Genomic DNA, 23,918 nt, shown 5'->3' on the forward strand with positions numbered 1-23,918 from the left:
ACAGGAGTGACAAAAGGCAGTTCCTTCATGCACAAGTCCATGTTCCCGTGGCTACATTTGTTTTCCCAGAGAGGCAAGGCTATTGCTAACCCTAGTCAGATGAAGTTTCAAGATACCACTGAACTCTAATACTGGCACATCTAGGTCATTACAAAGTCTGTGGAGCTGATGATCTAATTGGTTGTGATCCCTAGTGAAATATGAGTCAGTACTTGGTCCATGTTTCGTTTTAATTTCAATGCATCTCAAGGTACAAAAAGACAAACAAATTTGTGAGCTAAATCTACACATAAGTCTGTATGTTAGCAATGAACAGCAGTAAATGCGCTCAACACTGTTTTCACAACTATAATGAAAATCTTTTTAGTACAGTAAAAAGACACAAGAAAATTTACACACTCGAGGTAACCACATGCAAAAGTTATATCTACAGACACTTCTAAATACCTCTGATCTCTTGGGATTTGATTATATCTGATAAGCCACACCCCAAGAGTCACCACAAATAATACCAGGATTTTTTTTCCAATTGCATAACAAGACCTGACAAGCTAATTTATTTAATATAACTATAATTTGATCATACAATGTTAATATAGTTTTGGCTATACAGATATTTAGGTAAGTAATGGTCAGACAGAATGATTCACTGCTGTACTGCGGCACAGGGATGTACTGATTGAAAAGGGTATTAGTAAATCCATTATCATAAGCTTTCATTGGTACCGAGCAATTATGTAACTTTTAATTATCTTCTCTTATATGTTACAGTCACATGAGAAAACAATGCCATCAAAAGCAGTAACAAGCATCAATTCACACTTGTGAAAGACAAGGCCAGACTAACAAGAATGGAAAGGAAATAGCAAGAAGGGGGGGGAAAAATTACTCAAAAGCAGATGAGAAATAGAGAAGGAAAACAAATATGTTTGCTGCAACTCAGTCTACTTAATCTGCATTTTCTCCACTCCTCAGAAATGGAAACATAGTTGTATTAATCATAGGGAAGATCACCAAGCTTACTGCCACCACAGAAGAAACCTTCAAACCTGGGAGTGTAAAACTAGGGTTCTACACAAAATTTCTTTAAAAAGATTAAACAGATATGCAAAATATAACTAATGGAAAAATACAATTTACATTTATTTTGTAATTTCTCTGTGTAAGTCTAATATTTTTATGAGTTTTTTTCAGGAAAGTAGCAGATGAGCCCAGCAACTGACTGCTCTTTTGTGACAGTGACCTCCTACTGCCTTTAAAACAGGTGTATCTGTAAATTTTTGCTTTCTTGCTCACACTCCAGTGCCCCAGTTTTGTCATTTTTAGCAATTTCTTCCTGTGTGAACAAGTCTGAGCCTAAGTGTTTTCTTTCACACGCCAACAGGAAACCCTGCCTCCAAAGCTGCTAACAGGGTGCAGGGAGAGGTGCAAGGGAGAAGCATGGCCAAGACAGAAATTTTTATGTAAAACCAGAAAAATGAGATAATAGATAAACAGTCTAGAAGAGGAAGGGTTAAAATTGCTATCTAGAGCAAAGGAAAAAAAAACACTATGACTTATCACATACACCAGATAAATTGTCTTTCACCTCCAATTACTGGACTACACAGCACAGCTAGATCACTTGGCCTCATGATGTATTCACCAGTTACTCCAAGCCCCACTAGCAGCCAATTTCTAGGTGCCAACACTGTACAACAGTTGCATTAAAACTGGTATGACAGGACAAAGTTTCAGCAGGCTTAGGTTACAAAAATTTGTAGGTAACAAAAATTTGTTAGGTAACAAAGTTTGGGGAGGCAGAACACACTCAAGGGCAGCACTGCCATTGAAAGTGATCTCAGCAAGTTAGAGGAATGTTTTGTCAGGAACATTGTGAAAATCAGCAAAGGCAAATGGCAGGTCCTGCACCTAGGGAAGAATAACTCCAAGCACCAGTACATGCTGGGGGCCAACAAGCAACTTGGTAGAAAAGGAGCTGGTCCCAGTGAATGAAAACTTCACCATGAGCCAGAAATGGGCCTTCTTGGAAAAAAAGGCCAACAGCCTTATGGAATACATTAGGAAGAGCATCATCAACAAGTTGAGGGAGATGATCCTTCCTCTCTGCTCTGGTGAGACATGTAGAGTCCTGCATCCAGTGTTGAGCTTCCTAGTACAAGACAGACATGAACACAACAGCATCCAGGACAGGGACCAAACTGAAACACATGGTGGTAACTTGAGGGCCAGACGGCAAGAGAGCTCTAAGAGTAGGAGCTGTTGAGCCTCAGGAAGGAGAAGAATTGGTGAGGAACTCGGTGGTTTCTGCAAATACTTAATACACTGCAAAGACAACAGAGAAGTCCAACTCCTCTCTGAAGCAGGCAGGAACACAACCCAAGGTAAAGGCCACAATTGCAGCACGTGGAATTTCAATTAAGGAATTTAGAAAATTATGTTTTTATTATAAAGGTTATCAAAAACAGCAACAGATTGACTAAAAGGTCACTAAATCTTCATCCCTGGAGATACTCAACACTTGACTACCCAAGGGTTGGAGCAACCTCAATGAACTTGACCCTGCTTTGTGCAGGGACTGGACCAAATTAATGGTCTACAGACACACCCTGCAACCTATGTCAGTCTGACATTCAGAGGGGTTTTTTTTCCCCTGTGTATTGTAGGTTTCTCCAAGCATTAAGAGTTTGACAATGCAGTTCTTGAGACACTGATTTTTAAGACCCAAAGTCCAGGGCAGCTTCACACAAGTTTTAGCATTCATACATTTGGAACTAAAAAAACCTCCAAATTCTGTTTTCATTCTAAACTGCTAAAAAAATGCATTTTTTCTTCAGAACACCTAATCATAAATATGTAGATAACTGTGTATGCAAAAATATATATTGTCTATTTATATGTATTTGCTAACATATCTTGAAGCTCATAAATACTCATGGTTCCGAAGAGGTAAAGAATGCAGCAGCTTCATATTTAAATACTACACCACAGAAATACAAATCACATAGTTAATTCTCAGTGTTTTTTGTTTATTTATCTCACTGACATTTCAGCTTTCCCATAATATAAACTGTATTTTAAATCAGTTCCTGAGTCATGGGTTTCCTATACTCGTGATGCCGACTAGTGTAACAAGAGCTATAGCCACAGCTCAAACAGACAGCAGAAAAGTGACAGAATGTTTTCAGCAGAAAATAAAGACCTGCATTACTTCAGAGCTAAATCACATGCCACCACTAGTACGTACTATTAGACTACATCTAGGGGACTTCAGTAGCTCAAATCAAGTGCTCTGTCAAAGACTTTGTAAACTTTCAAGATGTGGAAAGCAAAGTAGTAATATTTCCACCAGTTTGGATTGTTTTCTTCTATGCACACATGATATGTTTATGTAAGCATGTATAATCCATCTGAGACATAAAATATACACCAAAAGGAAATTTAAAGTTTCAGATTTTTATATATAAAGAATACAGATCACAGGACAAAACAGAAGGAACAACAGATTCCCATCATCTGTGAACAGAGCACCAGGACACATACATGATATTAATTACCCAGGACTCCACAGATTGCATCAGCAGAATTACATATGGAATCCACAACTATTATTATACTTTGATGCTAAAGTTAGACTCCACACAGCACTGAGAGGACAAGTTCAGTTCCCTTTTCACTTCAAAAGTGGTACAGCCTCAGATGGTAGTCTTTCTCCCTTCTAGAAAGATAACTGTGTCCAGATTGTATGCCAATTCCAAAATACTTAATAACTCCACATTAAAAGTGTGGTTTTCAGCAGCATCAGTAATTTTTAATTTTTTTATTCCAGTGGTATAACTGATTCCATATAGAAACAGCAAGAAGGAACACAAAGCAGACTGTGGAAAATTCTGCTTGCATTTCAATCATAAATCATAAAGGTCATGCTTGGTTTCGGGTCGTGCGACAAACCTATCCTTGGGAAATATCTCAAAGAGAGCAAAGTAGCTCTGCCTTGGTCCAGCTCACTACACGCACAGCACCTTTGCCCATCTCTCCAGAGCAGCCACCGCCCCCACCAAAGAATGCTCACCAGCACAGCTCTCCACAAACTACACCATCAGGTGCCCAAGGGCAAGCAACCATAACTTCCTCCCTGTGCAGCACCACACCAGGGGTAATCAGCATTCAGCATTTCTGTATAAGCAAGCAGCAACCAAGAAACTGGCAGCAGTACTCAGTGCAAAATAAAAAAAAAATGAAAAAACCAAAACCAACAAATCCCAGAGCTGACACTAAATATCCAATTCTCTGTCCCATAACCATCTGTGCATTGCAACAGTAATTTCAAAGAGAAGCACCACATTTTTTACATGATCAAATCATACGCTAACAAAAATATACAGCTCTGGAGACAAAAGAGGAAAAACAACCCAAAAACCCTATACCACCGAAAGAAAAAAACACAGCCCAACCGCAAAAGCAAAGAATCCTCTTTCTCAAAATATAGTCACAAGTCTTAGCTTTTTTAACTTTTAACCCATATTCTCCAGGGGAGGGATGGAAGGTGGGAGGATAAATACATGTTGCCTAAGACATTTTAAAAATCTGTTAATTGACACATTTAATGTCATACTACTATTCATGAAACACAAAGCCAGTTTCACCCTCATGGATTTTTAAGAGGAAAACACAGGTGATTTATGTTAATTATTATATTGGTGAGTAATAAAAGTATTAAGGGAAGTATGGCAAACACAGTTTTACATATTAGCTCTCAGTGAAAATCAGAGAAAAAAAAACATTTTTGACAATTATTACAACTGCATAAATATAAACCAAGGCAGGGGAAAAACCCCACATTGGTCAGTTCTAATTTTTAGTATCAGAAATTTGTAACTAATCCTTCAAGATAATGTATCAGTAATGGTACAGGCCTAGTGTTTCCTTCATGCATACATAAAAACACTTCCTCGATTGTGTGAGGTGCCAGCCCGAGCACAAGGTAGTCCTCAACTCCAGCAACTCCACCTTTGCCCACCCCAGCCACAGCTTCTTCAGCTGTAAAACAGAGCAGCAACTCTACCAGAAGACAGTCATGTTCTTGCTGAGGGCACAATTCATCAAAACAGAAGGACACATCTAAAAGCAATGCTGCCACTAGCTCCTTCTTTCCCACCCTCGCCCCTCCACTCTCAGCTGACATCACTGACTCTTGGTTCACAAAAGGTTCCCCACCTCTAATGTTGAACTGAATGCTTTGGAAAACTAAGGTCACCAAACGGGCAAATCTACAATTGACTTTTAAAAATAATTGGTTTTCAGCCAGATTAGTGAACTCTGTTTACCCAGAGGCCAAATCACTGCTGGAACCAACACACAGAAGGGAAGATGAATAGCAGGAGAAGCACAGATGGAGACCGCTGCTTCCAGCACAGCAAGGTGCAGGCCTTGCTTAGAGTCTCATCAAAACCATAACTGGTGGACAAATCAGAACATGCAAGCTTCTGCCACTGCAGAACTGAAAAACTTCCCAGAACTTTTTACATTCTTCATTAGTGGCATGAATTTTTAAAATTATGTAAGACAACGCTTTAGATAGGTGTATCAAGATAGAGACGTCAAGAATTCATCAGCAAGTGCTGGCAGAATGATGTTCTCTGCCTCTGTAATAATTTCATTTTTCCTGTAATTCTGAAATTGTCTCAGGACTTGTCTATTGTTGACAGAGATATCTATTCATTTTCTCACTAAACTTCACTGGGTTCAATCTTTAATGTAACTGTACTCCCAAAACAGTAAGTGAAACATAAAAAGAACTCTTCAAAAAAAAGGATATGAAGGGCCACAGGAGTATTTTTAGTTCTTAGAATACTCTCTTTACTTTACAGATATACTCAGAAGCAAACTGAATTAACCCACGAGGGCTATTTATCTGTCAGACACGATGCCAACAGGCACTTTAACAAAGACCAGACAATCAGAGACCAGGTAGAATATGCTGTGATTACTTTCAGGATCTGGCTTCCATACAAGTGAACATTTCAATCTATACATGCATGGCCTCTGACAGCAGGCAGCATAGAAATTATATTTAAGTTACATTTTTATTTCCTGAGGAAAACAAAATAAAATTAGAATTAAACCTCCAAGATTTGCTTGTAGGGCCAGCAAAAGTGAAGCAGTATTCTGGACTCAACTGCTAAGCCAATGGAGAGCACATACTCTTACATCCATCTAGGAATAGCTTGGCATAGTCTCTACAGACAACATTTTCATTTTCTTTTTCTTTAAGAAAGCCTTCAAGGTAATTCAAAGCTCCCTGTATTACTGAGCAACACTTTAACTCCACTCACATCCAGACCATTAGCTTCCTTTTCTGGACAATACATCACTTCCATTACATGGAGGACTTCCTTGCAGTACAGTACAATGGATCTTCTCCAGTCCTGTTAATTAGTTTTCTACAGGCAGACAGTAATTTATACCTGATGTGAATATTTCTGTTGAGTTATCCTGTGCTAAGTTTCTGTTCAGAATGCGTTTTTACAGCTGAGACTTATCAGTCCCTGAAGACAGGAATTCCAGCACACATATTTAGCTTGAGATGGTAAAAGAAATAGGGGGTTTCAGCTACTTAAAATTATCGAAAACTTCTATGGTAACAATATAAAAAGAAATGGACAGTTCAAGGTAAACCATTATCTACAATTGCTTCCATACATGTCCTATCTTTATGACTGCAAGCTGCAACATTTTTAAAGTACTTTCACTGATAGTGCTTATCTCAGCCTTCACTTTAAAAGCTTTTTTATTTCTGATTTCTTGCAACGAAGTATTCTTCAAACTACAGAACAAACTGCTTCATTTTGACTTTGTCTCAATGATTTTTCACCACTAGCTACCTATTCATAATCCCAACTACATTCTAGTATCAGAACCACAAACAAAAAGATCCCATAAATTATGATGCTTAGAAGGCAAGGCTAAAGGAACTTCGCCACTTTGTGGAAATATATGGCACCTACAAACAGACCTGAAGATCAGATCGAGTACACACATTCCCCACTGCAGCTCCAAACTCACAGGCACCCAGTCCTCGGGCTCTGGCACCCAAAGCCTGTGATGGGGATTTTGTGCATGGAAAGAGAAAGGCACTTCACAGCAGGATCAAAGCCCTCACCCACACTTTTAAGAGCTGACCAGAATCAGCCAACTTCTAATGCACCAAAAAGAGGCTGATCTTAAACCCAAATCCTCTGCACTTAAGAGCTGACAATGCTCCATTCTTCTAGGCTAAGACAAAGCAGCAGTAACAGGGGGTCAGCATCACTCTACACACCCGTTAGAAGCTGCAGAGCAGGCGAAGCTGCTCCTCTTGGGTCAGGAGGGTCAAAATCCACACCCAGCTTGTCCCAGCCACGAACAAGAGATTCACTCTTCCAGAAGGCACCCAGAAGCATGGGACAGCGCAACCAGTCATGCAGCAAAGGCAGAGCCGCCTTCCCAATGCGGTTTCATTCATTTGGATATTTGCTGGAGAAAGTTGCTAAATCCTTCACTGAGGTCCAGCCTGATGCATACCTTGGATGACCCTCCCTGGTGGACACCAAGTTGCCTTGCTCTGTAATTAGAACACATTCTTCTCTGAAGCTCCTAGGACAGCCACTGGGGCAGGCAGTCGTTTCATCAGTACATAAGCATACGCTGATTTTTCAATAGAATTTAGGCACTCACAAACTTTTACCCTGAAGGAACAAGATGAACAGACCAAGCACATCAGCCATGCAACAAAGAACGCAGCTGCACAAGAGCAGAGGAGTGTCCTCCAAGTCTTTCACTAACAGAGGAAAACAAAGAGAGGGAGATGGCAAGCAGGAACAGTTACCTTTAGGGACAGGAAGAACAGAAGCAGTATAACCTCCTCTCTAAAAAGAAAAATGACGGACAAAGGAAGGGAAAAGAGCACTAGATGCATAAACATAAGGACAAGAACAGAATATACAACGTAAAACATGATGGGCAAAAGGAAGAAAAACAGGCTAAGAGATGGAAAGACAAAATACAAAAGAAGTGGTGTACACTTCAATCGCTCTTTAAGTATGGAAAATTATGAAGTAAATTAAGAAGCTTCAGAATATTCCTCTGATGAAAGAAAGTCCTTTCAGTTGCTGTGGTTTTATTAACTGTAGCGGAGTTTTTTCCCTGCTTTTGCTTATATAGAAATTGTTGGATCAGAAAATTGAGTGAGTTAGCCACTACCAGGAAGTAAAATGAAGTCATTGAGACAAGCTGTATCTATTGATTTTACAAGTTTTTAAATAGCAAGAGCATCTTGCATATGCATACTCATGAGCAAGAGACTAGAATGAAATTAGACACAAAAAGGTGAGTGAGTGAACCATAAAAAGGAACTGTCAGACAAATATAAGACACTAGTATGAAGATGAGCCAGATATAGAGATAACAAACACGTTCAAAGAAATTAGAAGACAAAAAAAATTCAGAAAAATGCAAAATATCAAGTTACACAGCTGTAATGTTTGTGCTCCTACAATACACATATCTGGCAATGTCCTGTATTTACAAGCATAATAAAATGGTGATAGGAATGGCAGGAATACTTTCGTTATACCACTATTTTTGGCTATTCTGAGTTTTAGCAAACCAGTAGCAAGACACAATGAGAAAATAACATCTCCTATACTCATGCTCCAGCTCTGCAGGAGCATAGGAATCCTCTCTCCATACAGGTTGCTACTTGACTTGAAGAACAGTTTTTTGAAAGTACTTTCCATTGCTGGCTACTATAGCAACCTCAGTGGAAGGGATAAAACCCCACAGCAAGAGAGATCTGTACTATCCTAGAGAAGTTCCTGCTTTTTTCCAACCCCTACCTGACAGCAGCAAATTAAAGCTGATGATTGCTTTTAAAGCCTCAAGCTGGTTTTACTTCCTCTGCCATTAAGCTCACCTAGAAGTGGAGCAGCCCTCTGGGTCCAGCACACTTCTGTATTTTCTGCTCTCTGGTTAGTAAACATCTTGTATTCTTCCAGCTTCTTTGGCTGTTTTCCCACCAGATGCATACACATATAATAATTATAAGAATTCCCTAAAATGTTAGTCTGAGTATTCATGAGGAGTAACAGGTGGACTCGATGATCTTAAAGATCTTTTCCAACATAAATTATTCTCTTTTTTTCATCCCTGTTTGTCTCTCATATCTTCATTCAGTTCCAGCCAAAAAAAGACTCAGAACGGTAACGCCACCTTTCCTCAAAACACTTGGCAAGGACTCTTCCTGCAACAACTCTCCCTCATTAGATGCACCACGTTCACTTCATATCAGAAGTTGCAGGGACAAAAAGCTGCACAGCCTCAAGAAACTGCCAAGGAAGGGAGAGAGAGTAACACAGGACTGAGCTGAGATTTCCTACCACTCTCCACACAGCGATGCAATGCACCAGAGGGCTCAGGAACATCTATCCCAGACAGTGGGTACCCTCTCTCCACTATTTCCTGTTACAACACACAATAACATACATACTCAAATATCCTAAACACTTGAGTATGTAGCAACTTATGATGGGGTGAGGTTGGAGTATCAGATTTCCATGGAGCCCCCAGAATATGGGAACGTGGTCTCACATGGCAGTTAGTTTGCTATTTGTATGCTTCTTATAGTTCAGTTTGAAAGTCCTTCCATATTAGCTTAAGAGGCATTTTCAAGAGCATCTCAGCCATTCAGAGACATCACATTGTAAGCCAGAGACACATTTAGTTGCATCATTCAGTTTGAAAATTCCTACCTCTTACATTATTTTTTGCCATCATAGTCCATGTCTCTTTCCTCCCAATGTCAGGCATCTAATCAAAGTAATCAGATGGGGACCCAAGGTGTCCTAGACTCTCACTACAGGCAATTTACCCTGGAACAGGCATCTCTGGAGGTGGTCACAGTCCACACAAGGTCTAGAAGGACGTTTTATCTCTCCCTTGCCCACAGCACTGTGCTGGCTACACATTTACCTGAGCACAGTACCCCCACCAGGTGTTAAATGAAATAAGCCTAGATCACCTTCCCCTACTGATGTATTTCATATCCTCCTACACATCTTCATGAATGAGTACATACAAATACATACATATACATGCACTCACACATTCCTCAGCAAAATTGTTCTTGATATTCTTGCACTCAAGCAGTGAACTGTTTTAGCAAAGAAATTAGCTGATACAGGCTAGCACAGACATTTCTTCCACTCACCTTTACAGAACCTCTAAGCCTTTAGTGGGTGAGGGTGCTTCTCCCAAAAGACTTTTACACTGGCATTGCTAGAGTTACACACAGCAGAGAATTAAGTTAAAGATTATATTCTAGAAAAAGTAGCTACCATAGATTAAAGAGAGTGACAGATGCGTAGTTTTGCAGATCACTCATGAATTTGGCAGCACCGTCCTAATGATTGCTTCTACTTGCTTTCCTGAGTTGCCAGTGGAGCCAAAACCTAGCAAGCACCTGCTTCCAAGCAGGCAGAGCCTTAGTAAAGAAAGAGTCAGAAGAATGATTCATGCTTTTGCCTACTACTTCCCAGACAAGAGGATTTACAAGGTAACACAGCTCTCACACAGCTACTGATCATAGACATGCATTTGGCAATGTGGAATCTAGCAATCAGGAATCAGCCAAAAATACTGGTTTGCTTCTGTTTAAACATCAAAAGTTGGCACTCTGCCCTGCCATTACAGCAGGCTGCACCAAGATGATACAAGACAGTCCTCTGCATTCCACCTTGTTCTGTCCATTCATGCTGTATTTACCAGACCTCATGCAGATTGTACTGCAAAGTTGAGTTCTGTATTTCTACTTAAAATATTGGTCATGTTTTTGTGGGGCACTCACACACCATCAGGTAGACAGATGGAATCACAGTCTGTTGAAAAGAAACAAACACAGATCAATAACTACAGTCTGATTTGTGTGCTTTAAATATTGTCAAAACATGCAGGAGGAAAAGGCTGGTGGACTTCACAGCACAGAAATCTCAATGCACTCCAATACTCCATACAATGAGGTAGCATCCACAACAGTTAACTGCAGTGAAAGAAGTGTCTGCAGGCAGACAAGTAAATAAATAAATAAGGATGGGGAGAATTTCACATTCTTTCAACCATTTATATTTAATGATCTCTATACAACATAGTCTACAGCTCTCCCAATAAAAGAGCCATGCAACATGTGAATGAGAACAGGAATGCATAAACTCCGAGATCAAACCCTAAGTCCTCTGGCTTTAAATTGAAAATAACAGTCCTTTCCCTATTGATTTTTCCCCTCCTCTTTCATTTGTGAAAAATTGATTTTTCTCGGCTGTGTTTGCTGAAGTGTCCACACCTGCAGCTCACTGCTTGCTTCAATCTTTGTATTTGTTCTTCCCTACTCCAAGTAAGCCATGTCAAATAAGCACCTGAGAGCCCTAGTCCCACACTCACCAGTGGTCTTAACAAGTCTCGGAAATACTATCCCTCACACATTATGACTGAAAGATGAGAAAGCTGCTCCTGCCTTCCAGGAGGATGCTCAGAGGCCATTCCTGTAGCTGGAGACCCTCAGGACAAAGCTACGTCACGTATTTTTGCAGGACATCTCAGGGCAGTAAAGACACCAGAGAAAAATGCAACAGAATCTCATGCTGCTCTCCCAGCAGCTCCTGAGAAGACAGCAGAGTAGTAACTCCAGGCTTGCCATGTCTGAACATCCTCAGGAAACCTGGCACAAAAAAAGGGAAGCCTTGGAAGAACAGAGAATTTTAGGAGATCCAGATGAAAAGACAGAAAGTACTCATACAATAAAGCACTCACCACAGCTACTGCCTGTTTCTCTCACTCTCTGATGCATTTAACAAAGGAGCTCACACCACACTTTGCCAACCTACTCAGCTCCTCTGAAGACAGCTGGACTAGCTGGAAAAATGCCAGACAATGCAAGTCCTTCAATTCCTGTGGCTATACGACTTCAAAATTGTAACATACACACACATTTTTCTTTTTTTTAAAAGGAAAAAAGTTTGACTGGGATTTTCCAGTAAGAATTATTTGGGGATTAATCTAAATAATAATTAAAAAACTGTAACAATTGTGGCTAAATCTGTACTGCCTATGAAACGCTTGGATTTTAGCATGAATCCTTCCGACAGCAAAAAATAAGCTCTTAACTCTCAGACCAGGCCAGTCTGTGCAGCATTTGTGATGTATGCACATGTCTGCTCTGAACACATATGGTTTATTTCACTTTTGACCTGAACTAAGACTTGCAGATGTGAGAGGCATTAATCCACTTGGGCAATCAATCTCTTTCGCGCTACAAAAACCTGCACGTAGCACAAAAAAACCCCAGTAATTTGCATGTAATAGTCAACTGAATTTTAAGGTATTTTAAAGGAAATTCAAGGTAATTAGCTATGCTGCAAGCCTATGCATTTGAAATCCTCAAACACATTCCTAATCCAATATTCAAACTTTTGGGGGGTTTGACTAAAGTCCAATTACCTTAAACTATTCATGACACTTATTGCTTTTCCCTTGCCCTTTGGTCCACAGCACAAATAAAAGATGAATTATGGTGTAAGCCAACAATTATACAATTCTACAGCTCATTTATCAGATGGGCAAGAAGTCCAAATGATTATGACACATTAAGCAAGATACAGAAATTATAAAACACATCTAAAGCTCCAATTATCTATTTACTATAAGGCAACATATCCTGCTTGGAGCAGATAAGGGAATAGCAAAGAATGAAATTAACTGACCCCAGGTGCCAAAAGGGACAGAGACCCCAAGCGAGGGGATGTGGGGGAATGGTCCTCTAAAAAGTTACATCTTAAATTAACAGCATGCACATGGCAGGTTGCACTGTGACTGCCAGAGACATCCTCCACTACACAGCAAGGCAAGGGGTAAATTGTTTTTGTATAGCTACATCCTATTTGGTTGATCTTCTATGCAGCAGCAATTCCCAAGTTAAAAAACACAGCACAAGTTCTGCCACAGTACTCTTCATTAAAAAACTGAAGTGTCTCACCCTGTGCAGAGATAAATGATGCATCCGTGTGGCCTGAAGAATATCCAGGCCAAATAAAAATGCCAGAAAAGACACAATCCCTCCACAAACCAAGATCAGAGTAAATAAATGAAGTGAGACCTCTTACCTTTCTGAGAAGGGGAAGAAGTTTTTTAATTAAATTTGGGTCTGCTCTGAACTTAGTGTGCAAGAAATCTTGCATCAAAACAAGTAAGAACAAGAGTCCTATCACAGACCACAAACTCCACAGCAAAAGAAGCAATTTTTTACCAATCTTTAGGCAGTTGAGCTTCACTGCATGTAAGCTCTAAATGCCAAACCATCCTAATCAGTTTAGTGACCTTAAGCTTCCAAGACTTTCAAGAGAGACAGAAGAGCTGAACTTTCCCTGCAGATGTGTCCATCTCAGGAGATACCTTCCAAAAGAGACCACCTCTGCACCAGCAGGTTGGCCTGGACTATCAGCTCACCCTGGTTCTCAGGGGAATCATAGTGCATGTAAACCAGGTTGCTGCTGGAGGAAGCTAAACCAGAAGCCCCTCTCCAGTGGCACAAAAAATGTACTCCAAACCCTAACAAGGTAATAAGGGCCTGCAATAACAACTGCTCCCCTCTTTTATATCCGCTGCTGCATAGCTCAGGAGCTCTACCTGCTCATGTACACATGCCCTCCAGCACATAGTTAGGAAAAACAAGTTTAAATCTGGTAATTTCAAGGTCCTGCAACCACTTTAAATCCCTTTTAAAAAGGAGTCATGCTGCTGACATAAGACATATAGTTCTTTAACATTACTAGATCACTATTTGTTGGATATTTTATGGTTTCCTTCACTCTGCTTGGCTCCTGCTGCTTCTTTGAACCACCCTCCCTTATTGTCCAGTTCTTACTCATCACCTCCCAGCTCTGAAATATTTATCACGTCCCCCAATGATGGCTGAGAAAAAGAATCACAACTAACGTATGTTGAATTCTGAAAGCCAAAACATAAAATATATCACGAGCAAAATGTAAGCTGCTCTCAAAAGAATCATTTTGAATTTTAAAGATTGAAAACCCTTCTCTTCTATACAGTGTCATTTATTGCTAAGATATTTATCCTTAAATATAAGGTATTAAATATATGTAATTTATATAAATTATATATTTATATAAGAAAGATATCAACTCTGCATGAGATCACCTTCATGCAATGATCTCCAAATTTAGTTAAATTACCAAAGTAATAATTTCCAGTGCATTAACATTTCAAATTACTAAAGCACACAGTGAAGTGCAGAACAGCTGAGCAGTTCAGCAGCTTTCTATAGGAAGCAGGTCACAAAAGGAAGAATGCATTGCTAGCCTTCCAGCTTCTTGTCTGGAATCAAAAGTACAGCTTCACACTTCTGCCAGCTGAAAACTGAGCTGCTTTGAAATCAAAAATGCCACTGTCTTGACAAATACTAGGTAAAAACCAAATCCAGGAAATGCTTTGGCATTAAGAAGCCAAATCTTTGTCACAGAAATTTTAGATTATTATCCTGTAAGGGGTTTCACAACTGTAGAGATCAATGTACTAAAAGGAAAGCCTCTCTTACAACATACTGGGGTTTTTTTGGGTGTATGAGTAGTTCTAAATAAGAAAAAAATGTGAGAATTTCAAAAAGAGTTTCATGCATTCTTAGTACATTTAAAATGTTTGCCTCAGGCAGGAAAAAAGATCAAGCAGTTATAGAACAATCTCAAGTCTGCTGACCATAAAGAAAGCAAAATGTAAAAGGTACAAGTATATTTAAACAAATAGAATGAATCCAGGTCCTTTGCTCTACAGTGTCTGAGCATCTTCTAAAAGGATGCAAAGAAACATAATTAATAGATGTCATCTGAGCCTCAGTCTACCAAATCTCTCCTGGGAAAAACCACATATGCACTGCAGTGTTTGGGGGATTTGGAGTTTTTTTCATTCTTTTCGTCCCTCACATGCATCTGCACATTTGTTTATCCTTAGTCATGAGAACATGGATGATTTGATAATGGCCTCAGGGAAGACGGATGGAGCAGCAAGATCTGCATGAGTCTAAGCATCATTAAGGAAATAGATGGTCTGTAGCAAGAAACTGAGAAAAGTCAAAAAGGGGAAAAGATAAGCTACAACTCACTTTATCCAACATGTCTTGCTGTATAAAAATTAACACATACTATGTGCATCTTACATTTTCTAAATGACTAGAAAAAAGGATTACATTGGGGAAGATCAAGTTTTTCAAGGTTTTCTAACTGTTGTAAGGTATAGACCCTGAACTTGCTCATTTCATTTCAATCACCACTCACCATAAAAGCAGTTTCCCTTTTTTTTCCTTAATACTTTAAGGCAATTACAACTTGAGTATCTGGAAATGTAGCTCCTAGCTTCAAAACTGCTTTCCATATACTGCACAAGGAATGCTCTGCCTCCCTTCTGTGCTCTTGCCGTTCCCAAAAGAACCCAAAGTTCCCACTCTCTGAGATCTATAAATGGACAAAAAAGTACCTAAATCTCTTGCTGTAACCCCACCATGTTCAAACAGGAAACAGCCCCAAAGAGGAAGACAAAGCTGCAATGTATTTGGTAACAACCGCCAGGCAACACCTGAGAAGGTCACCCAGGCTTTATTTCATCTTTCAAGCACTGTAGGTAATTTTAAAATAACACAACTGTTAACTGGTTACCGCATCACAGACCCAAACATACGGAGGTATTTACAGTCACCAAGTAATATGGAGTTTAATGTCTCTCTCTTTGGAACAGAAGATACTCAAAAAGGAAAGTAGGTAGTATGATTAATGACAGGGTGTTAAACTGGACAGTCTAACCCTGGAGAACCCTGGAGTCACACAAGCATTGCCACCCTAAGTCTCTTGCAGCCACTTCAGCAGGAAGCTCCTACCATTCAGTGTTAGAGTTCCCACACTGACACTGCGCCTGGAAAGCAGAATTTGGTTTGGAAAAGACAAAGATTACAGCTTTCTGCCCAATTTTGAAGCGCAGAAGAGGCAAATATGTAACCATGTCCACAACTGAATAAATTCTACTCAATCATGACTTGCACCACCACCACCAAAACATCTTCAAAGATCTTCCCTTCTTCCTCTCCTCCCCCATAAAAAAGCAACTCCAATTTCACTTAAACATCTGTGCTGGGAAATTTTCTTGAATCACTATGCTTACTTCTCAGGGTTTCCCTTAGTGGTATTTCTGTCATCAGACCACCCGCTCTTTGATTTGGCAAATGGATTGTACTTTTCTCATCCATGCACAGGCTCTTAAGATGTAGCACATTTCTGCCCTTAGACTTCAGGGAAAGTAAGGAAAGTTACTTTGAAATTCCAAAAATCAAATCTTGTCCTACCAGCCCGTTTTTAAGTTTTATATCTCTGAGGTGCAACCCAAATAGTTCTTCAATGTCTTTTGAAGCTAAATACCTAAAAGGAAAGCTCTGGACAGGTAGGTGGGAGCAGCCAAAACCAGAAGTTTATCATAGAATCTGGCAAACTTCACTTAGGAGGGAAAAAACCCCTCTTGTGGGTGTCTGCTACTAAAGACCACTGGTTTATGCTCTCACAGGCAGCAATCACCTGCTCCAGCCAGGCCAGCAGCACACAGGGACTGGAAACCCCTTCCTTCCCACTGGAGAACAATGTCTCAAAATGTGACAGGGTGCAAGACCCCCACACCATGTGTCGTGCCTGTCCCTCCCCACCACCATTTGCACTCTCCCATCTCTCAGACACATCAGTCCTCTGGGCCTGCTGGTTTCTCATCTGCCCTGATCTAAACAGCTTCAATTCTTTGCATTCAGTTACACATCCCTTGACTTGCATCACAGCAACAAGATAGTAAACCCAGGCTTCTGTCACCACATGAAGTGCTCCACCAAAACCCGGGTGCTGGGGACAGACACGGGAATGGAAGAGCATGGGTGTCCAATATCCACTGCATCCCTGAGTCCCTCACAGGGCTCTTTCAGGCTGCTGCAAACCCTATGGTCTCAACTTTGCCAACTCTAGAGTCTACAGACAAGAATCCAAACCCCAATATCATTAAAAAATGATACAAAACCTGCATTGTCAGCCAGGATTTTCAGAGGAGACTGGTCTTTTCAGAGCTTATGTATCCAACTGGAGAGGTGCTAAAGAGGTTAGATTTTATGTTTGCTATTACCTTCAAAGCTAGTCTTTAAGGCTGGAAGCAAATTGTCAAAAAAATCCAAGACTCTTGCGGCTTTCAGAAAGTTTGAGAGTCAATGCAAAGCAGACTCTGAACAGACATTACAAAATTAATTTGTTGTAATAGATTCAATGGCATCACAGCCTCCTATGTATTTAAACTGCTCTGCAATATTGAAGTTTTCCAACCCAGCAGCTTCAGATCTGTATCACAGGGGAGCAAAAGGGGGAAAAACAAACAAACAAACAAAAAACAAAAACCAAAAACCTCTACATAGTTTTAGGCACTTCCCAAGTCTGGTAAATTAACAAACACAAGAAAGCAGCCAGGAACTGTTCACTGAAATTCAAAGGCAAAACCCAAGCCAGCTGAGAAATTAATTTCTTAGCACACAAATTACAATGATCCTTGCTCTTCAGAAGACATCCAGGCATGTGTGGTTTGCACTGTGATCTACAGTAAACAGTGATCTGGGCAAATTCATACAGTCCAAAGCTCCCAATGAAAATGTCTTGTTAATAACAGTCTCAATGTGGTAAGGACTCCGGTTTGAGTAATTTTTCTCATCACAAGAGCAGAGGTATCAGAGAGGAAGAGAAAGGGGTTCTTACACATGCTGCTCCCCAGAGATTTACTACATGGTAAGTCAAAAAAAAGCTACATAAACAACCTGTATAAGGAAATTTCACATTCTCTACAAAGACATCACAGGACAGGGGACTAGCATCAACACCTCTGCAACCCATCATGACATTTTAAGACAACACCAGTACCTCTAACCAAGTTATCAGGAATCTAGACCACCCATAACTGCATGTTATTTGTGAATGCTGGTAGAGCAAGGTACCCGGTAAAAAGACTCTTAATCTAGTTATCCAGTTACAAAATGAGGTGTAGACCAGCCAGATTCCACCTCTTTGTTCCTCCTTTCCCAGCTGGAGGGCACACCACATATGCCATATCAGTAATTCAAATCCAGCAGTGAGCAAACCAAGCTCAAGTTTTATTTTTCCTGACTCCTGAAGCAGGTAACACCACTAAAGTTCAAAACTAACCACATTTTGTCAAATTTTTCTCTGATACAGAACGCCAAGAAGTACCAATGAAGAACAAAACTATAAATACGCAGCAACTTTCCCTGCACACTCCCCACACCCACCCCTTCCCTTCTGCACTGATTTCATGCACTGTGCTTATGCAATTCATCACAAATAATCTTATGGCAGGTTAGCAAAGGGTGGCAGGGGCAGGCTGCACTTGTCCTGACTCCCTGGGAGGGCAAGCAAAGCCAGGAGAGATGCCCCAGGCACAGCAGAAGCAGCACAAGGCATTGAATTTTGGCAACCAGGTACCCAGCCTTACAAGGATCAAGGCAAGCCCAGCTCAGAGCTACAAAATAGGAGGAATCTCACAGAAGTCGATACTGATGCAGAAGAAACAACAGTCAGGACTGATCCTGGTACCACAAAGGCTCAGCATCCTTTTAAGCATTCACAGTTACACACCAGAGAAAGATACCCAAGACTTGAAAGAGTAAAGAGATTAATAGGCTGCAGAATGAAAAGCCAACAAAGAAAACAAAACTTCTTTTGAATGTTGATTTATACCACGTCTTATGTGGAATAATATAGCAGGTTAAAAGTAAAATCCATGCCTCCTTCATGGTAGAGAAACAGATTTGCAGTGGAAAAGCTTGGCCAAAAATTCTCAATTTATCTTTGGCAATTTAAACCATTTTCACATAAATGACGTTGAGAAGGCAAAACTGACTGACACTTTGTTTCACAACACATCAGCCAAAAATCCTGACTCTTATGCTTCATTTGTTATCACAGCCACAGACTAGGAAGTTCACATCTGATGCTTTATGCATAAATATAACCTACCTACACTGCAAAACACATTGGGATAGAGTCAGCCTCAACTAGGTATGTAACTTTCCAGGGATTTCCCTTCCTGTAAGACAGAAGAGCACATCCCTTGTACAAAATAAAAACTACTGCAGAACTTAGAGTTTATTTAATAGTTTTTATCTAAATTCCAAGCCAGGCTGCAAGTGAGATGTATTTGTGTGGCAGTCAAATGATTAAGACATTTTATCTGCAAGTTGGGCTAATACAGCCTATGATTTTTAGAAAGCATTTTAGAACAAAAAACAAACCCATCTGATTTCTGCATCAGAACAAAACCACTGACAGGAGAGGTCTTTTAAACCAATAGCAAGCAGCAGACTGTAAGGAGTTCATCTTTTCCACATCTACTGAAACAAACCAGAACTATGGTGGTATGGTGGCTCTCCTCTTTCCCCACTCCTCCCACACATCAGCATAATTGGTGTTTTGGAATTATTTGATCTTCAATCATTTTCTGTCTTACAACAACCATGACAGGTGCAGAACCACAAATTGTTATTGTTATTGGGAGACAGAACTCATGTCTCCTTCACACGGTGTCTCCTGCTGGTATCTACTTTTTTTTTTTAACCCAAGCTTTCAGCAGCCGTGCCTGCTATTCATAGTGAAAGCCACAGCGGAATCTTTCAAGGCCGCTGGCAGTTGTGGTTACTCCGCTTCTTACAAACACAGCGGCTCCCTGCCAAGGCTCCCTTGCTACATCAGGTTGAATCATGGCATCTCTCACCGCCGTGACCCCCGAACGCAGTCATGCCACAACTCTGTCTAGTTCCATTAACTACACTGCGGTGAGATAGCACTTCTGTGCCTACCTCCAGAACAGCCTGCCTCTTCCCTAAGCCAATCGAGAGGCTGCCAGCACACTCCTTCAGGCTGCCTTCAGTTAATCGCATTTTCATGTTTCAGAAATAACAGTTTTCGCTAATTGCCCGCAATATGAACTGCATGGTACACCTTTAAATATGCTGTAGTGGCAAATATGTAATGCTCAAGGCAGGCTCCTATTCGTCATTCACTCTTCTAACCCTGCAGATGCACGCACCGGAAATAAAACTCTTAGATTAAGTGGACAATAAAGAACAAAAGGAACTTCTTTTTAACTAGGTGAAAAAAGGTAAATTAAAAGAACAAGCAGAGCTTGTTCTTAACGCTCTTTGGTGATCCTGTAGCAGATACATTTATTGCACAGCAGGGCATTAAATGCATTTTCCTTTACACTGATAAATTATAAATTATGTGTGTCCTACTTCTGGTAGTACCACTTTTCTTATCTCTTCCAGGATTGAGTAAGCTAATAGCAGCCTTAGCATTTCTGACCTTTACTTCATAAAAAAAAAAAAATTACCATTCTGCTGTTTAAATTAAGGATTCTGCCTGCAGCCCCTAACGGTCGCTGTTTCACCTACCCCCAGCAACCCAGTCAGTAACAGCAGCTTGACACTGAAATGCATGTGAAACAAATGCATGTGAGGCTGAGACCGGTTTCTTTAGGTGACATACGTTGAGGTACCCCTTCAACACTTCTAGCTGAGAAAAGTAAACCCACCCTCCCTCCCTAGCTTGTTGTGTGTCTGCACCTCCAGCTGCCTTGGTGCACTATGTCAGTGCATGAAAACAGATGGGCTTGACAACTTCACTGGCTCTCTCAGACAGGCAAGTTGGCAGAGGCAGCAGTCCTGTTCCGGGTAGAAAAGGATAGTTTATTTCCTGTTCCCCAAGTCTGAATGTTCACTTTCATTTTGACTACATGGGAAAAAAAAGAAAATGTTTCTCTTTTGAACACATAATCTGAAAAATTCACACATCCACCTACTCCTGGCGAGTAAGAAAATTTCACCAGTGTAATCTGGTTCTGCAAAAATTAATCTTCTGTTGAAAACTAAGACAACCTAAAAGTTATGACTGCAGAGATAACCTCTCAAACATGAGGAAGTTTATAGCAAAGCAATGAGCTACAGAAATGCTCCCACTAATTCTTTGCACCATTTCAGAGCAAAAGCATTTCTGTCCAGAAAACCTGGAGACAACCTCAAAACTGAGAAGTAGGCCCAAATTTCACACTTCTGCTATTCTGCTGTAACTTTAGGGAACTCTGGAGAGGATGACTAGAAAGAGATGTTAAGAGCTACAGAAGCACACGAAAACAGGACAGTTAAGAGAAGCATGCAAGAGTGAAAGCACCCAAAATACCTCCAATGCAACCAGAAATGGTAGGAGATGGATGTTCAGCCTGCTAAACAGTACAAGATAATCCAGAAGATGATCTAAATTCAGTACACTTTCTTAAATACATATCAGCAAGTTCACCATAAGAACGTTTGTGGTAAGCTTTGCCCCAACAAGATTGTAAATGAGTGTGCGATATTCTACAATCAATGCTTTACATTTCAATGCACAAACTATTGCAGAGTGCAAGTGCCTGTAATGCATCACAGCTTCACAGCCTTGTCTCCAGACAGAGCCTGAAGAGTAATGCTGCCACAGCTGCATCTACCCCAACCACTTAAGCTTGCAGAGATGTGTTTCAGGAGACTTCAGCATCTCCCTTGTGCACCTCAAGATGCAGAGGAGCAACCTCAAATTGTGTTTACAGGAGAGGTGGCATGGTCAACATGCTTTTTTTCGGCCCATGACAACTGCACATCTTTTAAGGATCAGATTACCAAAGATGTGAGTCATCCATGTAAGATATTAACCCCGAGCCTAGGTGTGGGTGGTCATGATGCAATGGCAGCAGTCATGGGTGTCAATACTACAGGAAGTTTTGTAAGGCAAAAATGTTTGAACTGAGTAGATTCGAAAAATTGATGCTAAGTATTTCACTACCACCCAGGTCATTTTCCCAGTCGTCTCTCCACTTCAGATGCCTCAGAAACATTGCTCAAGCTGCTAGGTCTTGGAGCCTATTCTCATTCATAGTCAAGATCACCAAGCTTTTTGAAATTTTAACTCAAGATTTATGTCCAGAAATAAACTAAAACATGAGTAGTTCTGATAGAAGAATTGGCTATGAGAAACCATGACATAGGAAGGAACTGGACAAGGCACTAGTTTTAAGAGCAGCTGTGACATTCATGCCAGAAAGTCATCACGATGGCAGCAAGGCAGGGTGCCCTGGTCACCTGTCTCCTGGCTGCACAGGCCTTAACTTCCTCCCAACTGAAAAGGACCCTTTCTAAGAAAGCACTCTTAAGGAGACATTTCTACTTTTAATAAAACAACGATTGTTTACCCTACTGCTTTAGGGCTAGCTTGTGAGAGTAATCTTCTGCACAACTGTTAGCTGTCTTCTGTGAACACTCTCACAGATTGCTGTAAATACTTCTGAGAGTTTTGTATTTCAAAAGAAACTAATCCCACATGACAGCCCAATACCATCGTAGAAGTTTCAACAGCAATTACTTGCCAGGTTATTGCAGGTGAAAATTCCTCAGAGTCAGGATGACCAGAGCCCAGAACACAACAGAATTGCTCAGTTGTCACCAGCCCCATAGCACAGAACCACTGCAAGCCCAAGGTGAAAACTTTTTACAAAACCTAGAAAACATTACTAAAAAAAACACTGGAACATTACTGGGAAACGTCCACTAAAGAGTCATTTCACACCTGTCAGGCTCATAGGCCTCTGAAAGGGCTCACTGGCACAAATTATTCAATCCCTGCAGGACACTGCAACTGGGCCAGTGACTACTTGAGCTACTGGCCAGGGAAAGTAAGCAACGCTTCTTCCCAGGACACAGACTGCGCTGGAGATGCATCAACCTTCAAGCAAAAGAGAGAGGTCAACAGCAAGGTTCACAAGCCTTCCACAGCAGGGAAGAGAGGCACAAGCAGCAGCCAGGACACAATCCAGCTGCACTGAGTGAGACCACAGGAGAGGGGAGGAAGTTCCTCAGAGAGGCAGCAAGGCAGGCAGGCCAGAATGGCCAAGCCCACATACCAAACTCACCCTGTGCTCTGAGGAAAACAAAACATGTACATCAGCCTTGAGGGAGCTGGGGGGAGATGAAAATGGATCTCAGGGAGTCTCATTCTCAAGCGCAGGACATGGTGCTCTGTGTGACAAAGTCCAGAAACATCAACCTTGGGAGAGGCTGTTGGCTCACCTCCTCCTACAGCTGTGCATTCCAGTCATCCCAAAGCTCTGTGCCAGAGCAGCCCTGCTGCTGGTCACTTCTGCTTACATGTGAACTCTGAGTACTGATCCAGCCACTTCACCATAGTGATCCATCTTCTCCTCGCCACCTCAAACAGCCCAGCTGAATACTGGCGACATTGCACAGTGGCATAGATTAGGGCTAAAGGATCCCGGAACTCTCCTGGGAAAACTTGAGTTACATTTTTCATCTGAGCTGCAATGAACAAGTTTGCTGATACTCCGCCCAGAATACCAAACTCACAGGCGAATCAGCATTAACCTACTGGGTACTTCAAGGAAGCCTAAACACAAACTATCACTTAATCAGTACTCTAAAAATAACTGGGGGGGAGGGTCCAGCCACAGAGAAAAATAAGCTATTTAGAAGAACAATGCTCTGGCAATCACCTCACATTCACTGCCCTTGCGAGAAGAAGTCTCCCCTTTATGAGCTGCTCTTGGGAATAAAGGAAATTCATTAACTTGCCAAATAAACTTTTCAGAGGGAAGAGAGGAAGACGACAATTTCATGCCTCTTCCCAAGCCAAGACTGAATATATTTACCAGTGAGTGAAGGGAGCGAGGGAATAAATCTGATTTGCAAAGAGGTAGAGCAG

General features: G+C 40.9%; 1 protein-coding gene across 5 annotated transcripts in view; it reads right to left on the reverse strand.

The window, feature by feature from the left end:
• KLF12 (Kruppel like factor 12) overlaps window positions 1–23,918 on the reverse strand; it is a 230,993-nt gene that overhangs the window by 180,079 nt on the left and 26,996 nt on the right. The window lies entirely within an intron of this gene.

The sequence above is a fragment of the Motacilla alba genome, chromosome 1, assembly GCF_015832195.1.
Source record: "Motacilla alba alba isolate MOTALB_02 chromosome 1, Motacilla_alba_V1.0_pri, whole genome shotgun sequence".
NCBI lineage: Eukaryota > Metazoa > Chordata > Aves > Passeriformes > Motacillidae > Motacilla > Motacilla alba.